Consider the following 21,335-nt stretch of genomic DNA (forward strand, 5'->3'; position numbering starts at 1 on the left):
GCTTTTACCTGGAGGTAGCTAGTCAACATAATCCTGTGCTGGAAATAGAGGGCTGACCTAATATAATTCTTCTGTTGGTGTAGCTAACTGGTGTCACATCACTGTTAAAATTTTACATCATGACAGCTATCCTGACGTAATCAACACACTTACTTTGGCAGTGAAGACATAGCCTTACCCTGAATCTCCAATATAAAGTAACTACAGGACTCCCACCACCACAGCTAGATGGTACATCGTGCCTCTTGCTTAGACTTTCAAGTAGTTGTGAACAGTTTATTGAAAACCACCCTTTTTTATAGGGCAAAGTTTAGACATTCCAAGTTAGTCAACATATTACCGTTAACTTTTCCTTCTCATACTCTGCTTTCTAGTAACAATTAGAAGCCAAATTGGATCACAGATTCCCCCACATACAGGTGTAAGACTAACAATTTGGGAGGAGTTTAGAATATGTGCTCAAAACTAAATCTACGCGGAACGAAAAACAGTATTTAAACCGGGGTCATATTATCACTACAGCAGAGATAAGGGGAAGTATAACCCAAGACACAGCTGTACACCTGCCTGAACCTTTCTATATCAACTGCTGCTAGCAGGGGATGCCTGGGAGCCACTCCATACCTGGACCCCGGGGAAGCGGACCCTGCGACCTCCCATCAGGGTATAAAGTCCTAGAGCATCCACACTGGCCAGGCCAGGCCAGGCAACGCGGGTGATGGCCCCGGTGGCCGAGGTCACAGGCCCATTCTCCGGCCCCTGCACCTGTCACTGCCGCTCCCCCCAGCGCGAGAGCCCAGCCCCTAGTGCCCGCGAGAGGCACCCCCGGCCGGGCCGCCTGACCCTGCCCGGTCGCGGCCCAGGGACACCGCGCTGCTTCTCCCCCGCAACGGGCGGCCCGGGCTTCCCACACCGCCGGGCCCGCCCGAGCCGCGCTCCGAGCTGCCGCGGACGGCCTCGGCCCCAGCTCGCCCCGCCGGCCTCATCCGCGGCCTCCCGCGAGCGCGACGGCTCGGCAGGGAGCGGGGCGCGGCGGCCGGGCCCGGCTTGGCGCAGAGCGGCGGCGGGGCCGGAACAGGCCGCGGGGCCTGGCGAACCCGGCGGGCCTCCCGCTCCCTGAACCGGCAGGGCCCGGCCAGCCGCCTGCCCCCGGCCCCGCGGCGCCCGGCACCCCGGCCCCGAGCGGCCACGGCCGCACCACTCACCGGGCCCTGCGCGAGCCGCGCAGCGCGAGCCGCAGGCCGGACGGCGGCGAAGCCCCAAACTGACACGGCGGCCATCTTGGGTCCGGAGCGCGGCGGCGGGGGGAGGGGGCGACGAAGGGGAATAGCCTGCGGCGGGAGGGGGCCTCGCCGAGAGAACAGCCTGGCTGCGTGGGGCAGCGGAGCCATGCGGGGCGTCGCGCGCGTGAGGGGTGCGCGGGACAGGTGAGGGGGGGGGGTCGGGGTCTCTCGGGGACAGGGGATGGGGGGGGGAGGAGGCTGTGGGTACGGGGCGGTTGGGGAAGGTCTTTGGGGTCGGAGGCGTTTGGGAGGAGGGAGGCTTAGATGGACTTGGGGGGTCTGTGGGGATGGGTGTGGGGCAGAGGGTTGGGGGTAGGGTGGAACTTCGGGGAGTGGCCTTTGGGGACAGAGGGATTTGGGGAAGAGGGTTTGAGGGATGGGGGACTTGGCGGAATGGTGTGTCGGGATAGAGGTGTTTGGGGGGAGGGAATGACTGGAGAGGATCTATGAGGGACACTGTGGTGTGGGGTTGGGAGAGGTTTATGGGCACAGGGCTTTGGGGGAGGAGGGTTTGTGTGATGGAGGGACTTTGGGGACAGTCTCTGGGAAACAGGTCTGGGGGGATGGCAGACTGGGGAGGGGAACTAAGGGAAGAGGGATGGAGGGAGTCTGGGGAGAAAGGTTTGGGGTGAAGAGTTTAGGGGAGATGGAATGACTGTTGGGAGGGGGTTAGGGAAGGGGCATGGAGGTTTGGGAGCAGTTTATAGGGGAGTGAAGGAAGTTGGGGAGAGTGGTCTGGGAGTGATGGAAGGGTTTGGGGAGAGGATTAACAAGCCGGGGTGGATGTGGTTTGAGAAAGGATTGATAGGAATGGGACAGGAGATAATTAGAGGGAGAGGTGATGAGACGTAAGGTGCAATCACATAATTAAAAGGAGTAGAGGAACCCAGCAATGATCTAGGTCCCATACAAGGCAGGGTTGGTAAAATGGACAGGAGTTCAATAAATGTGTTTTATATTTGTAAAGAAGTTGTACGGTATATTCATGTCTTACAATATTAAAGACATACTTTCTATTTCAACATTAACTGTGGAGCATGATAAACAGCATCTGCTAAACTTAGGGCTAGTCTGCTTTTAAAAAGTTACAGCAGCTCAGCTGCAGCACTTCAGTGTAGACTCGCTTCTGCAACAGCAGGAGATCTCCTATAACAGTAGCTAAACCACTTCCTCCAGGAGGTGGAAGTCAGGTTGACCGAAGAATCTTTTCATTGATTTAGCAATGGTCTATAACAAAGATTACATCCACTTAATATCTCACTTGCGGGGTGTGGGGAGGTGGATTTTTTCACACCCCTGAGCAACATAGATGGGTTGACTTATCTTTATATAGGCCTGACCTTAAACTTTGTTAATCTGTAGGACTGGAGTCTGGTCTACACTACAAATTTTGATTGACACAAGTGACGTTGGCATAAACCTTCCAGAGTAAACCACTTGTGCTCATGCATACTTGGCTTTTTGTGTCAGTGCTGTACATGCTCACCAGAAGAACTTGTGTTGATATGCAGTGCAGTGCACCATGGTTGTGTGCCCCTGGGTACAACCCAACACCATCCAACACACTGTATTTTGGAAAGTTTTGGAAAGTCATTATGGGACAGAAATGAGTTGTGCAGGGGTGACTGGGAGCAAAGGGTTAACCTCCAAGCATGCAATGCTTTCCATCCCATATTGTCATCCATATCTCATGATTTTCATGCCATTTTTTAAAATCCCACAAGCCCACACAGGCCTCCTTGCTGTCTTACCATCTCTGTCAGATGCATGGACCTCTACACTAGAGATGTAAAATCCCATTTAATTAGTTAACCAATTAAATATTAAGTTTAACTCATCATCTGGTTAAATGGAAGGGTGTCTCCCTGCTGCAGACAGGGGCTGCTGCAACCTGACTGGCATCTTCCCATCTACAGTGCTCCTGAGGTGGCCATGGTCAGGTCTGATCCACCTGGGCTTGAGACTCCACACCCATGGCACTCCCAGAGCTGCCGTGGACCAGGACTGCTCTGGCGTGGCTGGAGCACCCTTAGCTGCTCCAGCATATACTGGTTAACCAGTTAACCTTTAACATCTGTACTCTACACTATTGTCATAAGCATTATAAGCACCAGACACATGATCCTCCACTTTTTAGAGCTGTAAGAAAAACTGAATGACCTGGGAATGTGGTGAGTTCTTAGAGGACAAATTGCTGAGGGACATAGAAACAATTCAAGATTGTTGACAACATTCACAAGAGCAGCAGCTGTTGGTGTAGCACTGCTTCTTAGCCTAAGGAACAAGCACTGACTGATTGCATTGTAATCCAGGATTGGTTGGGATGGTGATTATTGGCTGTAGAACTTTTGAGTGTGCAAGGTCCTATTGCTAAATCTGTGTATTGCACTCACCCTAGATTCCAGAATGAGAGTTGCACTGGCAGTAGAGAAGCTGGTGGCAATTGCAGTGTGGAAACTCATGGACCTGGATTGCTACGAGTCATTGGGAAATCATTTTGGATATAGAAACCACATGTGTTATGCAAATGTGCAGGGCCATTAATCATCACTTTCTATGCAGCACTGTGACGCTTAGCAATGTGTATGACATAGAGGTGTAGTGGGAAAAGGGGAAGGGTGAGGGGTTGTGGGGGGAATGTTCACACAGTCAGACAGACACCCAGACGGATGGACACACTCCTCTCCTTCTTATAACAGTAACTATAGCTTCAAATGTTGGTGGATTGCTGGGGATGCTTAACTGACATCAGTTCTGGCTGGTCGGGGAAAATGCCTGATACTTACATCTTTAGGAACACAGGACTATTCAGAAAGCCACAAGCAGGGACTTTGTTGCCCAACTAGCAAATTAACTATGGTGATGTTGAAATGCTGCTATTGAAACTTGGAGGACCTAGCATACCCTTTCCCCCACAGTTCATGAAGGTGTAAATCAACCCCCTGGATAGCACCAAGGAGAGCGTCAACTACCAGTTCAGGAGGTACAGGATGATAGGATGGTGCTTGCTCCTTCCATGAGTGCAGGGGACTTGATTTGATGACCCCTCAAGGTTTCTTCCAGTTCTGTGCTTCTGTTTGGCATTTCAGTTGTATACTCATGCAAGCATAAGTTTATTTAAAAAAGAGTATGGGCAGTTTTGTGATTTTGATCAATACCCTTCAGGATAGGAGTCTTCTGTTGTTTTGAATGGACCTGTATTTAAATGTATAGTTTAATAAAAGCAAAAATAGGTATGTCCTGTTGTCAGCTGTTTGGGGACAGTAAAGTAAACTTGTGGCTTTTTCTAAATTTGTTTCAGTTTAATGTCTTCAGATCAGAAACTTCTCTTTTTTGGACAAGAGGAACTTATTTAACACTAGCCACAATAATTTATCCAAGTTAAAAGGGACTGATTGGGTGAATTGTTATTTATTATTTTCATTATGGTCCTGCCTCAGAAGAAATGGAGAACAAGGCTCACTTATGCTAGACTCTACACCAAGTAGTAGGCTGCCCTTGCCCTGAAGGTGTTTTCAGTCTAAACTGACAGTATAGGCAAAGGTTAGAGGAAACAGATAGAACACACAAGCAGAGTGATGGTTTGCAAATGTCGTGCTAGTGTCAAGATTGTTTTGTGGGGGGTGAGGATCTGGTGGGCTGTTTCATTCTTTGGGGAAATTGTTTTACTAGCTAAATGGAAACACAGGTAGGGTAGATGATGGAAAGGAGGGGAGCATGCAGGGCAGGTGGAAGAGACAGAAGAAGGGAGCAGAGGACATTGGAATGAGCAGCTGAAGGGCAAGGTCCAAAAGCAGAAAGGAGTCTGACATCCGGTGTCCAGAAGTCCCATTTCAGCAACTTCTGCATCTGCTCTTGCAGCTTAAGAATTTCTTGGCCAGGGCCTCCTCCCCTTCCGCTCCCATTCCCGCTTCAGGTTGGCTCCTTGCAGATTCTTTCTCCTTAAGTCCATTTGGCTCAAGTCTAGAGCTGTGTCTAGACTAGCCCCAAACTTCGAAGGGGGCATAGTAATTAGGGTGTTGGGAGATTACTAATGGGGTGCTGTGATGCATATGCAGCACCTCATTACACTAAATCTGCCCTGTGGCAACTTCAAAGTGTGAAACTTTGACATGCTGGCTTGCGTGTAGCTGACCCACAGCTAAATGCAAGCCGGCACTTCAAAGTTGCCGCAGGGGAGATTTAACCTAATGAAGTGCTGCATGTGCGTAATTGCCCAACACCCTAATTACCATTCCCCCTTCGAAGTTGGAGGCTAATGTAAACACAGCAAAGGTGTGGTGCACAGAGCCTGTGCTCCCACAGCTCTGGTGCTGAATGCGATAAAGATAACAGAGAGGTGAGGATAACTCCCAGAAGCTGAAGGTAAGGCAAGTGAAACTGAGAGGACTGAATAGACAAATGTGAGACTAAATCATGCCTTCCTCTAATGAGAAGCACAAGCCACTGGACTTCTGTCTTAGAAATTATATTTGATTGGATTTATTTGTAGCAAATTATAAAATGTTCAGAGTGATAAATTAAAATAGTACTGGTTCTCCCTGTCACCCTCCTTTCCTTTTTCCCAGCACAAGCAAGGCATTACACCAGCAAAATCATAGCGTAGGACATGCTGCAGATAATAAAAGTTGTTTTCCCATTAAGATAATGTACATTTTAGTAACTTTATTTCTGAAATGCCGATTCCTTTTAACTGTGGCTGCCCTCCATCTTTCATTGGGTTATGCACTTCTTAACTCAGTTGGAGCTTTTTGCTGACCTTGATTGCTCAGGTATTTCCTATAGTAATCAACAACACTTTGAATTCAGCACTAGAAGCATCTTCACTGGACTCTTCTCTTTTTAGTTTCCCCTCTAGGTTTATAGTAAAATCCATTACAATCCTGGAAAGAAAGTTTATTTAGTTTAGATTAGAGCAATAGGTTTCAGAGGTAGCCGTGTTAGTCTGTTTCAACAAAAACAAGGACTCTGGTGACACTTTAAAGTCTAACAATTTTATTATGGCATAAGCTTTTGTGAGTTGTAATTGTTAGTCTTTAAAGTGTCACTGGAGTTCTTATTATTTTAGTTTAAAGTGAAATATGATTTCCACGCTGACAGCTGCGAAGCAGTTAATTTCATTTCTGTAGCAGTAACTATTTGTGTAACTGCAAATTGCTCTTCACAGGAACGAGCAGGACACCAGAACATTCTTGGAAAAGTTTGAATTTCCGAGTAGTGTCCCAACGGATCCAGATGTTTCTCAAAGGCCGGAAGAACTCTCGGGAACTTGTCAAGGTATTTTCCATAATTTTCCCCTAACTCCTTGGAATCTTCAAAGGAGGATCTACAAGCTCTACTCAAGGATCAGTTCACCCAAAACGGACATACATCTGCTTTGGGTGAAAGGCAGCAGCTGTCTGACAGCACACAGTAGTACTGCATAATAGTTTTGGAGAGGAAGTGAAGGGGAATACTGTATCCAACTTCAGAGGGGCCATTTGGGAAGGCAGAATGTAGTTCCTGAGCTGGAATTTGGACAGGACATCTGGGTTAATATTCATAATGTTATGAAAGATCTTGATGCTTTCAATGTTCATGAGTGGTATGGACCTTCGTGAACAATAGAAAATATAAATATGGTAGCAGGTGAACCCGGTGTGGATTGGGTCCTTAACTTAAATAATTTTGTTTAAATAAATGAAAAATGTTAATTTTTTATTTCAGTGATTGTATTTTTCAAAAATGGAGGCTGGAGTGAGGGTTTGGAGGTGTGTAGGGGGTGGATGGCATTGGGCAGAGATGTGTGTTGGGATGTGTGTGGGTGCGGTTCAAGACAAGAAGTGGGAGGCTCAGGGAAGGGGGTGAGGTGCAGAAGTCAAGGCAGGTGGGAGGTGCAGGACTCAAGCCAGGGAGCTTGGGAGGCAGGGTGGACTTAGGGCCACCTGTGGCAATGAAGGTGGATCTGCTCCAGCAGCATCTTCTCCGAGGCACAGGGCAGCTCTCCTCAGCCAGTGGCTCTGCCCAGGAGGAGGAGATCCAGGACTGCATGCTTATTGGACAGAGGCCAGCCTCAGTTGCTTCCCCCACACACACTGTCTTGTGCTTTGGGAGCTACCCCAACTTCCAGCAGCCTCCTGCACCCTACTTGGGTATGTGTGTGTTCCTTCTGCGGGCCCCCTGTGGCCTCCAGGCTGTCTGGGGGCGCTGAAGTTCTGAGGGCTGCCCCTGGCCTGCAGCATTCTCCCCCTAATGGTCTGCAGGCTGTCTGGGGGAGAGTGCTCCAGGGATGGCCCCACCCTCAAATAATCCCTCTGCAGGCGGCCCCCTCCTCCAGCAGACCTCCCACCTGCATGACCTGCAAGCTGTTTGGGAAAGAGCCAGGCTTCAGGGGTTGCCCCCTCCCTCCAAGGCCTCTAGATTGTCATGAGAATGGTTTCTGAGGGCTGTTCCCTCTCCAGTGCCTCCCCTCATGGCCTGCATGCAGTCATGGAGGGGACAGGATCTGGGGGCTTTCCCCCTCTCCAGTTGCCCCACCCCACAGCCTGCAGGCTGTCTGTGGGGGAACCCAGACTCCAGTGGCTGCCCTCAGCCTCCAGTATCCCTCCACATAGCCTATAGGCTATCTGGGGGTGAGGATGAGGCTCCAGGGGCTCACGTGACTTCCAGGACACCCACACCTTTGGTCTCTGGCCTCCTGCAGACTCTGTACCAACAGCCTGGGCTACCCTCCATTCAGCACCCCCTCCCACATGGCCTGCAGACTGTCCATGGGAGAGGAGGTTCAGGTTCTGGGTTTGGGCCAGGGAAGCTACTTACCCGGTCTGGTGGCAGGCAAGATGGTGGAGCCCCAGCCTTGTTGCCCACTTCTTTGTACTGCAGCTGTCTCCAATAGCCATTCTCAGTATCATGCCCCTCCTCCTTTTGCACCTCCCTTTTCATGTTATTGAAAACAGTCCCATACTTGGCACTTTCTGTTTTCAGGGCACAAGCAAACCCTGGTTTAAGTTAAGGTAAGAGGAAGTTACCTACCAAATTTGGTGATCCTAGCTCTTACGGTTTAGGAGGAGTTCTTGAACAAATGGACTCACTGACAGATGCACTCTAAAATTTACATAGAGATTATAATAAATCATGCATCGTTATTTTTAATCTCTCTTAGCTGAAGGAGTCTGGCTATTGTACAATAAGTAAACTAAGGACCATAATTAATAAACTTTGGACATTGACTAATCTTCATTGATTTAGGAACAGCCAGTTCCTTAGGGGTTTGGGAAGGCTGTGTGGTCTTTGTACTAGGCAAAGGAGGGGGCAAAGGGTTCATTTTGGCTCTGCTCGGCAAGGTTAGTTAGGTTACTGTGAAAATGTCAAAAAGTATGTAAGGAAATGCTGAAACTTCTGAGCATTCTGGAGATGAAAAACCACTGTGGAAGAGATAACCTTCTGCATTCTGCTCACAATCACTTCCTTAGTTGAGAAGACCCTTTCAAACTACAGGGTCTCAGAGGAGAAAAGCCCCAGAGATCCCTGTGAGGCACATACTGATTTAATTATATTTGGGGAAAATTAACTTTTTACAGTTTTTGTTACAGTGTGGTTATATGGCTATGTCAATGATATATCATGCGTTTTTCTAGAGTTCATTTATATCATAGCAATGACTTTGTACTTGTAAATGCCCTGCACTGCTGCTAACTTGCGCAGAGACAGGGAATAGTTATAGCTCCCAAGTTTTGTGCAGTTCCAAGTGAGACATTTTATGCAAATGATTTAATTAGCTAGTTTGTATATAAACTTGGGATATAAAAAGTGTGTAGATTTTAGTGCTGGCATTGGCTTGGTCTTTTGTGTAGCTACAGTGGAGCATCAGGGCACGCTTTTCACATAGACTGTCCATCCAGCATGCCTCACCCCAGTCTTGGGGAAGGAGAAAGGACTTTCCTGCAGAGATAGCGGAGGTAGTTCTTAAAAGGAAGTCATATATGTATTCTTAGACAGAAAACACTTACATGAAGGTGGGACAGTGTTGGAAGACACACATTAGTAAATTAAGGTAAAATATAACTAAAGGACTAATTATAATTTTCGCCAAATGAAGCATAATTAATCCACAAAATTCATAGAGAAGGTTACACATCAAAGAAATCCAAACATGACAACAAAAGAAATGTTGTTTCCAGTGTTATGGTAGCCACAGCAGTCCCAAGATATTAGAGAGACAAGGTGTGTGAGGTAACTTTTTCAATGGGTAGTACCTGCTGCACAAAGAATGCTTAAAATACAAAATTTATTCTTGTGCATAACACATCCCTGTTGTTTGCCACAGAGGTTCTTTCATGAAATTACTCTGTGGCTGGGTCTACACTAGCACCCCCCTTTCAAAAGGGGGCTGCTAATGAGACAGTTTGGGATATGCTAATGAGGTGCTGCAATGAATATGCAGAGCCTCATTAACATAATAGCAGCCACAGCACTTCAAACGTGTGGCTTATCTGGCCTTCACTTACATTTTGTTGAAGTGTACTTAACAGCAAGTTCTGTGACCACCACTCCGCACCCACCTTCAGCTGTTATACTGGTACAGATCTAAAGTAAAAAACAAACATCGGAAGATACGTTCCTAGAACACATGTAAGCTGCCTGCACAAACAGGGCACATTTAAATGCCCTGAAGAACCATGCTGGAGGGCAGACTGGGAGGACAGGAGAGTGGATTGGGAGGAGAGGAGAGCCCTCAGAGAGTGTGAAGTACTGATCCAGAAGGAGATGTTTGAAGTCGATGGTGCAACAAACAGAGCTCCTGTGGTGCCTAGTAGAAGAGCACAGAGCCCCACTGCAGCCCATGATGAACCAAATGCCCTTCTCACCATGTTCCATACCCTACTCACTAGCACCCGCGAATGGAGGGGAGGGAGGAGATTCAGGGGCAGCATTCCATATTCCACTGCCCGGGATGCTTCTTAGAGCTGAAAGTTGACATTGCCCCACCTGTCATGGGGAAGTTCCCCTTGCCCTTGCTTACCTACCTCAAAAGCCCCTGCCATGAACTCCTTTACTTTGCTTTGTAATTCTGGCAGCACAGTTTCCTCTCCCCTGCTCCTCGGAGCAATAAAGTCATGTATCTCCGGCATGCTGCAGCCTGCAACCCTGGGAATTCATGGCCAGATGTGCTGTTGAGTTGTGCTGCTAAGAGTAAGGTGCGCTGCCTGCTCCACTCACCATGCTAGCCAAACAGGAAATGAAATTCAAATTTCCATGGGCTGTTTCCTGCACACCTGAAGAGCAGAAAAGTTGAAAGTGGTAGCCAGAGTGGTCACACTGGCACAATGTGGGATACTTGCAGGAGACCAAGAATGTAAAATTTCACAACACTCCATCTGTGCTACTCTCATGCGGACAATGCAAGGTCAATTTTAGTGTTACTCCTTGTGAAAAGCAGTACAAAAGTCAACCTGAGATGCCCTTAAAGTTAGTGGAATGGACGCTGTAGTGTGGACTAATTGCTTAGAAATTCGACCTAAGTCACTTAACTTTGACCTAATCTAATGTAGATCAAGCCTACATCAACTAAGTTCAACCTAATGTCCTAATGTAGACAAAGGAAGGAAGTGTTCAAGGCAGAAAAGAGCAGACTCACACTGAACACAATTTGCAATGGTATCATGGAGAGCTCTTGGAAAGTGGCCAAAACTCAGAACCTACCAGGAAGTCCCCAGTGGGTACAGAGTTTCTATGTACTAGCTATCAGACTCAGAGACCCATGTTTCTGCCATGTATACCTGGAATGCACCTCTCAAGAAGGAAGCTACTGGACATGCTGTGTAAATGCATTTTGTGTGCCATTTGGAATGTATTTAAGGCTTAGTAATCCCGGTGATAAAACAGCATCATGAGAATGAGAAGCTTTTGTATAATAGCAAGTATAATAGTGAGAAGCTCTTCTCAGGGTAGAGGCACATATTATCCACTGAACAGCTCCATATACATCTTTGGTGCTATCTGGAGAGTAATTAAGTGGTGTTGTGATACAGTAACAATTCCTTTCATAGGTAGGGTGCTATTCACCCTTTGTGCGCATTGCATTGACAGAGGCTAACAGTCGTTGAACTAATTTAGAAGCTTTGTTAGTAAAGAGTTTATACTGTGGATTTACAAAGGGAAAGTAAGAAATATTCCTGGTGTCTCCAACTCTGGAGCCAAGATGGGAAAAAAAGAACCTGACATCACCATATGGAAGCAGAAATGATCTCAGACAGACAGCTAACAAGGGGCTGTGTTTGTTTATGTATAATCAACTGGCCAGGACAGTGAAGTAGGTAGGTGTTACTCTGCTGCATATATGACACTGTGCGCATCTCATTCTGACGACCAGAAAGGGTGCCCTTCTTAAACCTGTATATTATGGGAGAAAGAAAGAACCAAGGGATTTCCAAAAGCAAAGGCATGTTTAACTCACTTGATTAATTGCTTTTGGGAAGTGACAATGAGAAGTAAGAGTGGTGACACATCAAAGTAGAAAGCTATCTAATATTAGCAACTAAAATACTCAGTTGCGTAATGGTTGACTTAGTAATAGAGATGAGAGAATTATAGTAAATGATTGCAGATCAGGTAGCAGAGAAATGACTAGTTAAACATTGTAGGCATTGCTGTTGAGCCCAGTTTTGCTCGCAATATATCAGTGCCACAGAAAAGGAAATAAGCAAGGTGTACAAATTTGCTGAAGGCATTACTAGGAAGTCCAACTAGTATGACAGAGCAGGGCACTGAATTGAAAGACATCTAACCTAAGTGGGGGCCAGGACTGACAAGGGACTTGTGTGTTTTAATGCAGAAAAATAGAATCAAATAATAGAACTGGAAGTGCCAAATGGATTCTGCCCTAAATTACCCCATCAGAAAGACATGGATTAGAAGAAGGTCTGGAGAACAACGTTAACAGAAAACTAAACTTACCACCTCAGCCAGCAATAAATCAAAGATAAAAAAGGAAGTAGTGATCTTTTATATGTATATATTTTAGGAATGTAAGTCTGTCTTTGAGTCCATTTATTCAAGCACTCCTCCTAAACAGTAAAAGCTAGACCAACCAAACTGGATATGCAGTTTTCTCTTATAACGGTTATGTTCACCCATGACTGATCACAGGGGGGCAGCAAGCATGGGAAACAGTTATACTCACAAGTGACCACAGGGGGGCAGCAAGCACCCCAGTGATCACTCACTGGCATCACCCACCACCATGGCCTGCCCCAGGGGAGCAGCTGCTGGCCCCACCACCCCAGCCTGCCTCGGGAAGCAGCTGCCACCTACTCCATGGTTCCGCTGCCCTGGAATGACCATGGGGAGCACCAGTGGGTGGCCTGCCTGGCCCAGACTGCTCCCAGGAGAAGTCAGTGGCTGTGGTGTACAGCCCCACCCCTGGAAGCACCTGGCAGTTGGTGTACTTGGTCCCCCATCCTGGGCTGGATCCAGGGAGAAGCTGGTGGGTGGTGTGCATGGTCCTCTCCTTGCCTGCCTCAGGGAGAATCCTGATGGCAGGGTGCATGTCCTCCATCCCATCAGCCTCTGACCCAGGTGACACTGGGTAAGTCCGTTAATGGATAAAGCAGGAATGAGAAAGGGTCACAGGGCAGTGAGACCAAACCTGAAGTGCTGGACACATTTCAGGGCTCTACAGGGCAAAGGTTTTTGAAGATTACTCTTGTTTCTTATAGTGCTCACATTATGCTAAACATACTGAAAAAGGTGCTGAAATGGGCAATGAGGGTACATATACAAGCCAAGGATAGAGGAAGTTGTATTCTCTAGAAGACAAGAGTGTATGACTGAGGGATATCCTTTTTTGAAGGATGGCGGGAATGTGGTTATCAGAAGTGCATTTGTCCAGGTAAAAGGCAGGGAAAGAAAAGGGCATAAACTGAAGTTAAGGAATGTGTGAGTACTAGTCGCCAAAATCTGTTTAATGAGCAGTAAGATGACGTGTTCCTTTCTGCAACTTGTCTCTGACTGAGAACTGATTAATTCCACACATATGCAAACACAGCATCATCAAATCATGGAAGAAAATACTTGAGTCGTCATTTGCATTTCATCCAATCAATCATACCCCTTTTTCTTTATTTCTATTTTGTTGCCCATGATAGAAACCAATTGGTAATCTAGAGTCATTCAGGTTTCACCATCAAGGACCATGCTACCAATTTGCCAGGAGGCAGGTAATTTGTGTCTATATTATTTTACAGCTAAAAGTAAAGGCACTCCAGTATTTGTGCTTTTATCACCCTCGGTAAATTAATGGAAATCTCTTTCTGGCTGAGTTTACCTGCAATGGGAAAACAAAACAGTTTTTAAAAGGGTAAAAACAGACGTGAAGTTTGACTTAACAGAGTTTGTAGTGTCCATGAATGTATCTCCAGGCCCTGTTATTGCCACTCCTGTGTATGGATAAAGCTTCACACCTGGAAAATCATCAACCAATACAAAACACAGCTGTCTGCTTAGTGGACATATCACCCCAGTGCTCCTTCCTCTGTTTTTGATCCTCACTGAATAGAGTCTGTTTCAAGGTATTGGTCCGGGTACTGATTGAAACTCTCTGGTCTGGGACTCTGATTGGGCAACATGCACAAAAGCAATTGAACTGTTGACCAATATAGGAGACTCGGGAATGGGAGGGACAGAACTTTCACAAGAGCCAGTCCTACCTACCTACCTACACTGAGATGAGTGACCCCAAGCTTCACCTAGTCAGAACGAAGATCTTGTCTACAAGAAACTTGTACTGATGCAATTAAGTTTGTGTCTAAATGTAAGTCTAGTTTCTTCTGTTTAGTTTCCCTTCAATAATGTCTTCACGCACAAATGAATATCAACACACTCACTCATACAGACTATCTATACACTTATCAGATTGTTTCTGCTGCAGGCTGGGAAGGAAGAGAGATTATATTTTTTTCTGTTTGGGAGACAACAGACCCGAACGTAATGGGGGTTACAAAGTACCTAAACAGACAGGTAGCTGTCCCAATCCAGCAGCTCTCGCTACCGATTTATGGTTGTTAAAAGAATAGTTCCACGGTCAATAGAGCTTCAGACATGTAATAGCAGCACTACAGAAGCGGCTTGGCAGGATGTCAATTCACATCACTTTATTTTCATCTGAAAATTGTGTTTCCTGGCCAAAACTGACTGTTCTAATTATTACTTGTCTGAATTATTTCTAACATGAAATTCAGCAACTCTTTAATAAGCAAAAGAGAATCTGCAAAGGACTTCTAAGGAGGTGGATATCTGTCAGTTTATTACTTTTTAATCTTGTCTTTTGTCCTGAAATTTGTGCTTGTGTTGTTGTAGACCACCTGTGACACACCAGCTGAAGGTTATGGAAACAGCATTAGCTAGTGTTTTTGTGTCATATATTGGGGTTTCAATTAATTTTTCAAACCAAATCAAAAAAAGGACATCATTTGCCATAATTAGCATCTCAATTAGTTTTGTAATATATATTGTTACATTTGTGTAAACATTACATGAGAGACACTAGGAGAATTTCAGTCTTGCCATTTTTAGAACACCATGAAAGACTCCTCTTTTTCTGTAAATCTGTTCACAAAAACAGAAGTCTACCATGATCTACATGTTCTCTGGGTGAGGAGTGAGCCTTTTTAGGGTTCTGGATAAATTAATGGAAGAGTAGAAAGTTTCGGCCAATACAGGGAGAAACCAGTGTGCATCTAATTTTTGTTACATGACACCTGGATAGGTAGGGAAATTCAAAGCATAGAAAGCATACCTCCAGTGTCCTGCATGCAGATCTCAATGGTGCCCCCTGCTGGTTTGGGTTGGTTTCAAAAGGTTTTGTTTAAGGCGTTATTGTACACATCTGGCTGTCTATGTTACTTATTTTTTGGTTCCACCTGCAAACTGAAAAATCAGAAACAATGTGTGTTGAAAATGTTCAAATCTTGTTAGCAAAAAGTTGGAACGTCTATTTTGGGGTGTGTGAAAGCATATGTGTGTGTGACCTTTAGTTAGGGCGACCATATCTCCCTGTCCCAAATACAGAACAGGGAGATACGGCGGAAAGGGACAGCTCCTCCTGTCTGTACCAAGGTCCAGGGAGCCGGCACTCCTGCTCCCCCCTGCCCCAATCTGGGGCAGCGGAGGCCCCCGGGTGCTCCCAGCTCAGAACCCTGGGGCAGCGGAGGCCCACGGGCACTCTAAGCCCAGAACCCCAGGGCAGCAGCGGCCCGGAACCCCCGGACAGTGGTGGTGCTCCCTGCCCTGAGCGCCTGAGCAACAGGGACAGTGGGCGCTCCCACCCCCCGCCCCCAGCCCCGAGGGCCTAAATATGGGACAATTTGTCCCTTTTAAAAAATGTCGGCTTGCCTTTTTGGAACCCCAATACAGGAAGGTTGGTCACCCTACCTTTAGTCCTATGGTTAGGGGGCTTCCCTTGGAAGGAGGAGACCAAGATTTAAATCCCTCACACTGAAGTGGTAATTTAATTAACAGCTGTCTCCTCCTAGGTGAGCACCCTAACCAGCAGTCTATAGACCATTCTGGGATGGGTCAGTCTGCCTTCTTGAAGGTGTTCTACTAAGTACAACTATTTCATTACAAATATTCATTGGGCCAAAAAGAGAGCAAGTGAGTAGAAGTGACTTGGTGTGCTGGGAGGTAGGAGCTGTGGATTCAAGTCTTTGCTCTGCCTGATTCAGAGGAAGGGTTTAAATCCACATCTCTCATGTCCCACATACCAGCCAACAGTTAGGACATTTAGATGGACGGACAGGGTCTCTCTTGCTTTTATGAAGCTGGCACAAATTAATTGAGTCAACTTTTTGAATATTTTCAGCTTAATCAAAACTGCATTTTGATAAATAATACATTTGTTGGGAAATGTTCACCCTACGTCACTCTCACAGAGGAAGGTGGGTTGCCCAGCATGGTTGTCAAGAGACCAAGGATGGTTAAAGCTTTCAGTGCTGCACTAGGTCAAAGCTTTCAGTGCTGCACTAGACTACAAGGACTCATGCTGTGGTTGCTTTCTTTGTAGTATGCATGGCGTTGGGCTGTATGGCATATTCAGTTACTTACAGTAAGGATACTAAAGTAATTCTGTTGAGAAAGCAAATTGCTCTTTAATATTACTTGGGGCTGGGAAGATTTGTGCATGCAATTAAGTGGTTTGTTGACAAAGTGGTAATAACTATGCCCATTACATGCTCAGTTATGTACCTCGGCTCATGACATGTAATTCAAGAGTTGCATCCCTATTAGATGACTAAGAATTCACATCTGTTAGAACTATTATTTCAAGCTGTGTACAGATTCCGGAAAACCACTCTGTCTCAGTTATATATAGGCTACACATATAGGCTTTCACATTTGTTAGGGTTTCTCCACAATAGTAATACCTAGAGCTACACATCTTTTAATGAAAACTTGCATTCTGTAAAATCTGTCATGTAGGCTGAATAAATAACAGAAACAGACTGCATCTGGCTCATGGACCCTATCTTAAGAACATAAGAACATAAGAATGGCCATACTGGGTCAGACCAAAGGTCCATCCAGCCCAGCATCCCATCTGCCGACGGTGGCCAATGCCAGGTGCCCCAGAGAAGGAGAACAGAAGACAATGATCAAGTGATTTATCTCCTGCCATCCATCTCCTGCCCTTGTTCTGAAGGCTAGGGCACCATACTTTATCCCTGGCTAATAGCCATTTATGGACCTAACCTGCAAAAATTTATCAAGCTCTTTTTTAAACCCTAATAGAGTCCTGGCCTTCACAGCCTCCTCGGGCAAGGAGTTCCACAAGTTGACTGTGCGCTGTGTGAAGAAAAATGTCCTTTTATTAGTTTTGAACCCACTACCCATCAATTTCATTTGGTGTCCCCTAGTTCTTGTATTATGGGAAAAGGTAAATAATTTTTCTATATTCACTTTCTCCACACCATTCATGATTTTATATACCTCTATCATATCGCCCCTCAATCGCCTCTTTTCCAAACTGAAAAGTCCCAGTCTCTCTAGCCTCTCCCCATATGGGACCCGTTCCAAGCCCCTAATCATCTTAGTCGCCCTTTTCTGAACCTTTTCTAATGCCAATATGTCTTTTTTGAGGTGAGGAGACCACATCTGCACGCAGTACTCAAGATGTGGGCGTACCATAGTTTTATATAGGGGAAGTATGATATCTTTTGTCTTATTATCGATCCCTTTTTTAATAATTCCTAACATCCTATTTGCCTTACTAACTGCCGCTGCACACTGCGTGGATGTCTTCAGAGAACTATCCACTATAACTCCAAGATCCCTTTCCTGATCTGTCGTAGCTAAATTTGACCCCATCATGTAGTACGTGTAATTTGGGTTATTTTTTCCAACATGCATTACCTTACACTTACCCACATTAAATTTCATTTGCCATTTTGCTGCCCAATCACACAGTTTGCTGAGATCTTTTTGTAGTTCTTCACAATCCCTTTTGGTTTTGACTGTCCTGAACAACTTGGTGTCATCTGCAAACTTTGCCACCTCACTGCTTACCTCATTTTCTAGATCATTGATGAACAAGTTGAACAGGATCGGTCCCAGGACTGACCCCTGGGGAACACCACTAGTTACCCTCCTCCATTGTGAAAATTTACCATTTATTCCCACCCTTTGTTTTCTGTCTTTTAACCAATTCCCGATCCATGAAAGGATCTTTCCTCCTATCCCGTGACCACCTAATTTACATAAAAGCCTTTGGTGTGGGACCGTGTCAAAGGCTTTCTGGAAATCTAGGTATATTATGTCCACTGGGTGCCCCTTGTCCGCATGTTTATTAACCCCTTCAAAGAATTCTAATAGATTAGTTAGACACGACTTCCCTCTGCAGAAACCATGCTGACTTTTGCCCAACAATTCGTGCTCTTCTACGTGCCTTGCAATTTTATTCTTTAGTAGTGTTTCTACTAATTTGCCTGGTACTGATGTTAAACTTATCGGTCTATAATTTCCAGGGTCTCCTCTAGAGCCTTTTTTAAATATTGGCGTTATATTGGCCGTCTTCCAGTCATTTGATACCAAAGTGGATTTAAAGGATAGGTTACAAACCACTGTTAATAACTCCGCAATTTCACATGTGAGTCCTTTCAGAACCCTTGAGTGAATACCGTCTGGTCCTGGAGACTTGTTACTATTCAGCTTATCAATTAACTCCAAAACCTCCTCTAATGTCACTTCAATCTGAGTGAGTTCCTCAGATTTGTCACCTAAAAAGGCTGGCTCAGATTTAGGAACCTCTGTAACATCCTCAGCCGTGAAGACTGAAGCAAAGAAACCATTTAATCGCTCCGCAATGGCACTGTCTTCCTTGATCGCTCCTTTTATATCTTTATCATCCAAGGGCCCCACTGCTTTTTTAGCGGGCTTCCTGCTTCTAATGTATTTAAAAAACATTTTACTATCGTTTTTTGAATTTTTGGCTAGCTGTTCCTCAAAATCTTTAAAACCTGTTTGAGTTTATTTATTAGGTAAGGAGCTTTTGTGGGTCGGATCTACTTCTTCAGATTTTCAGTGGAGTAGATAGAGAAGACCTCAGCTTAGAAGAGAGACTAAAGGGGGATACAATAGACGTCTATAAAATCATAACTGATGTGGAAAAAGTGAATGTCATTTATTTTTTCCCATAGCAAGATCTAGGGGTCACCCAATGAAATTAATGGGTAGCAGATTTAAAACTAACAAAAGGAAGTTTTTCTTCACACAGCGCACGATAGGCCTGTGGAACTCCTGGCCAGAGGATGTTATGAAGACCAGGACATTAAGGCTATGGCTACACTATTGTAGTTGCTATTTCATGATACGATGCCAAGCGAGTGGTACCCTGTTCTGCCACTCCCAACAAGTGAAAGCAAGAGAGAATGGCAGCACACTGAGCTGCTTCCTTTCTCCCATCAGGCGGAGCCTGTAGGCAGGTTCCAGCCCAGCTTGCCTTGATCTGGCCTGCCAGGCTTGCATCTCCCCCCATCCCCACACAGCAGGAAGCCAGTGCAGGCTTGCACTGCTGCTGTGGGGAGTGCTGAGCCTCATGGGCCAGATCCATGCAAGTTGTGGGCCAGATCCTGCCCACAGGTTGTAGGTTCCTCACCCCAATCGTAAGGAGTTATGAAATTATTCCAAATCATTGCTCACATTTTTGGGATGTAATTCTTCTTCCCAGATGATTTAGCTCATTAGTTTTGAGGTCTGAGAAACTTGCCATATTAAAGCTATGTGTGTGCACCTGTGGCCTGGGGGACTAGGTAGCTAGCATGTTGGACACCCGAGTTTTATTGAATAAACGTCTGTTAATCAGGGCTGAGACTCTTGATTTTCATTTATCTTGGGCCGTGGGGTGGGGAAGGAGGCTCCATCCCTCCTGCAGCTTGGAAAAACCTGAAAGCAGCACCTGCAAAAGGCTCAGAAACCCAGGGTGGGTGCTGCAGAATGAAGGGTGACCCGACAGGACGGGTGAAAATGGGGGTGGAGTGAGGTGCTTAGCAGGCGGCGCCCAGAAAAGACACAGGCCCCAACATGGGGACTGTCCATAGGCAATCAGGGCCTGGGCTTCCCAGCTTCCTGCCCCTCTCCTGTTGCCCTGTGCGCCCACCCCCGCTCAGAGAGGGCGCTCTGCGGGCAGCTGCTGCTGGCAGTGCGGCGGGAGCGCTGCTCTCTGTCCCAGCAGCGGAGGCTCAGCCAGACACACGTGATACGACAGGGCGCGGGAGCACGGCAGCATCTACGCCAGCCAGGGGGCAGACAGTACCACAAGGAGAACAGCTGGCGGGGGGACACACTCTTTGTGCATCTCGGGGAGGGGCTCGCGCGGGCGCCCTCTGTCGGGAGACTGGCGGATTCACGCGCGCAGAAGGGATCTGGGCGGGGCGTTGCTCTAGCTTTCCTTGAGCTGTCACCAATTATAGCGCACTTCTTGGAGTTGCGCCAATCAGAGGCCAGCGCGCTTGCGTCACTCTTGTCGTAAGCGAGAGGCCCTTTCGCAACTAATCAGGTGTAACTTTTGGAGCCGAGTCCCCCAATCAGAGCGCGGGGGCGGCACCGATCCGGGCGCACCGGGGGCTGAGTCTCTGCCGCGGCAGTTCTGCGGGCCGGGAGCCGTACGGGCCAGCGAGGTGAGTGGCTAGCGCCCACCGACCCCCTCGGCCACAATCCCCCCCCTCCTGCCACACCCATGACATCACAGCCCCCCAGGTCACAACCCCCCCGCCTGCCACACCCATGACATCACAGCCCCCAGGTAACAAATCCACTGCCTGTCACACCTATGACAGCACAGACCCCCTGCCTGTCACACCCATGACAGCACAGCCCCCCAGGTGACAGACCCTCAGCCTGTCACACCCATGACAGCACAGCCCCCCAGGTAGCAGACCCTCAGCCTGTCACACCCATGACAGCACAGCCCCCCAGGTGACAACCCCCCTGCCTGTCACACCCATGACATCACAGCCCCCCAGGTAACAGACCCTCAGCCTGTCACACCCATGACAGCACAGCCCCCCAGGTGACAACCCCCCTGCCTATCACACTCATAACAGCACAGCCCCCCCAGATCACAACCCTCTCATGTCACACCCATGACATCAGAGCCCCCCTCTTGAGGTCACAATTGCCTTCCCCCCTGCCTGTTGCAGCTGTAAGTCCACAGACCCATCCCGGATGTCAGAACCCTGCTAGCTGTCACACCCATGCTGCCACACCACCTCCCCTCCCCTGGCTGTCACAGCTGTAAATCCACAGACTCCTAAGTTTGCAGTGCCCCCCTCGCTCAGTAGCTCCTCACAGGGCTACCTCTACCTTAGCTCCAGTGTGTGATGGTACCACGCAGGACAGGCGGGTGCTCCTGGTCCCATAGCCGCATACAGCTGACCCTTGTGAGTAGATATTGACCAAAAGGTAGGAATGGACAGAGAGATGTACCAAGTTGTATAGAATGTCTCTATCCAGGCACGCACAGTGCTTTATATTAGGGTGGTGTGATTATCTCTGTGTTTTAGATGGGGAAACTGTGGTAGA

General features: G+C 47.0%; 2 protein-coding genes across 5 annotated transcripts in view; one reads left to right on the forward strand and one right to left on the reverse strand.

Annotated features, from left to right (window-relative positions):
• KAT6A (lysine acetyltransferase 6A) overlaps positions 1–1,303 on the reverse strand; it is a 66,335-nt gene extending 65,032 nt beyond the window's left edge. Inside the window, exon 1 of the mRNA XM_074982022.1 lies at positions 1,206–1,303. The gene's annotated coding sequence lies outside the window, so the exon portion shown is untranslated. The remainder of the gene's footprint in view (positions 1–1,205) is intronic.
• Positions 1,304–1,324: 21 nt separating this feature from the next.
• Positions 1,325–21,335, forward strand: part of AP3M2 (adaptor related protein complex 3 subunit mu 2) — a 34,899-nt gene continuing 14,888 nt past the window's right edge. The window contains exons 1-2 of one of the 4 annotated variants that reach the window (XM_074981638.1): positions 1,325–1,427; positions 6,451–6,560. The gene's annotated coding sequence lies outside the window, so the exon portion shown is untranslated. The other 3 variants (XM_074981637.1, XM_074981639.1, XM_074981640.1) reach the window with 3 other exon arrangements.

Source organism: Carettochelys insculpta, chromosome 31, assembly GCF_033958435.1.
Source record: "Carettochelys insculpta isolate YL-2023 chromosome 31, ASM3395843v1, whole genome shotgun sequence".
In the NCBI taxonomy this organism is placed as follows: domain Eukaryota; kingdom Metazoa; phylum Chordata; order Testudines; family Carettochelyidae; genus Carettochelys; species Carettochelys insculpta.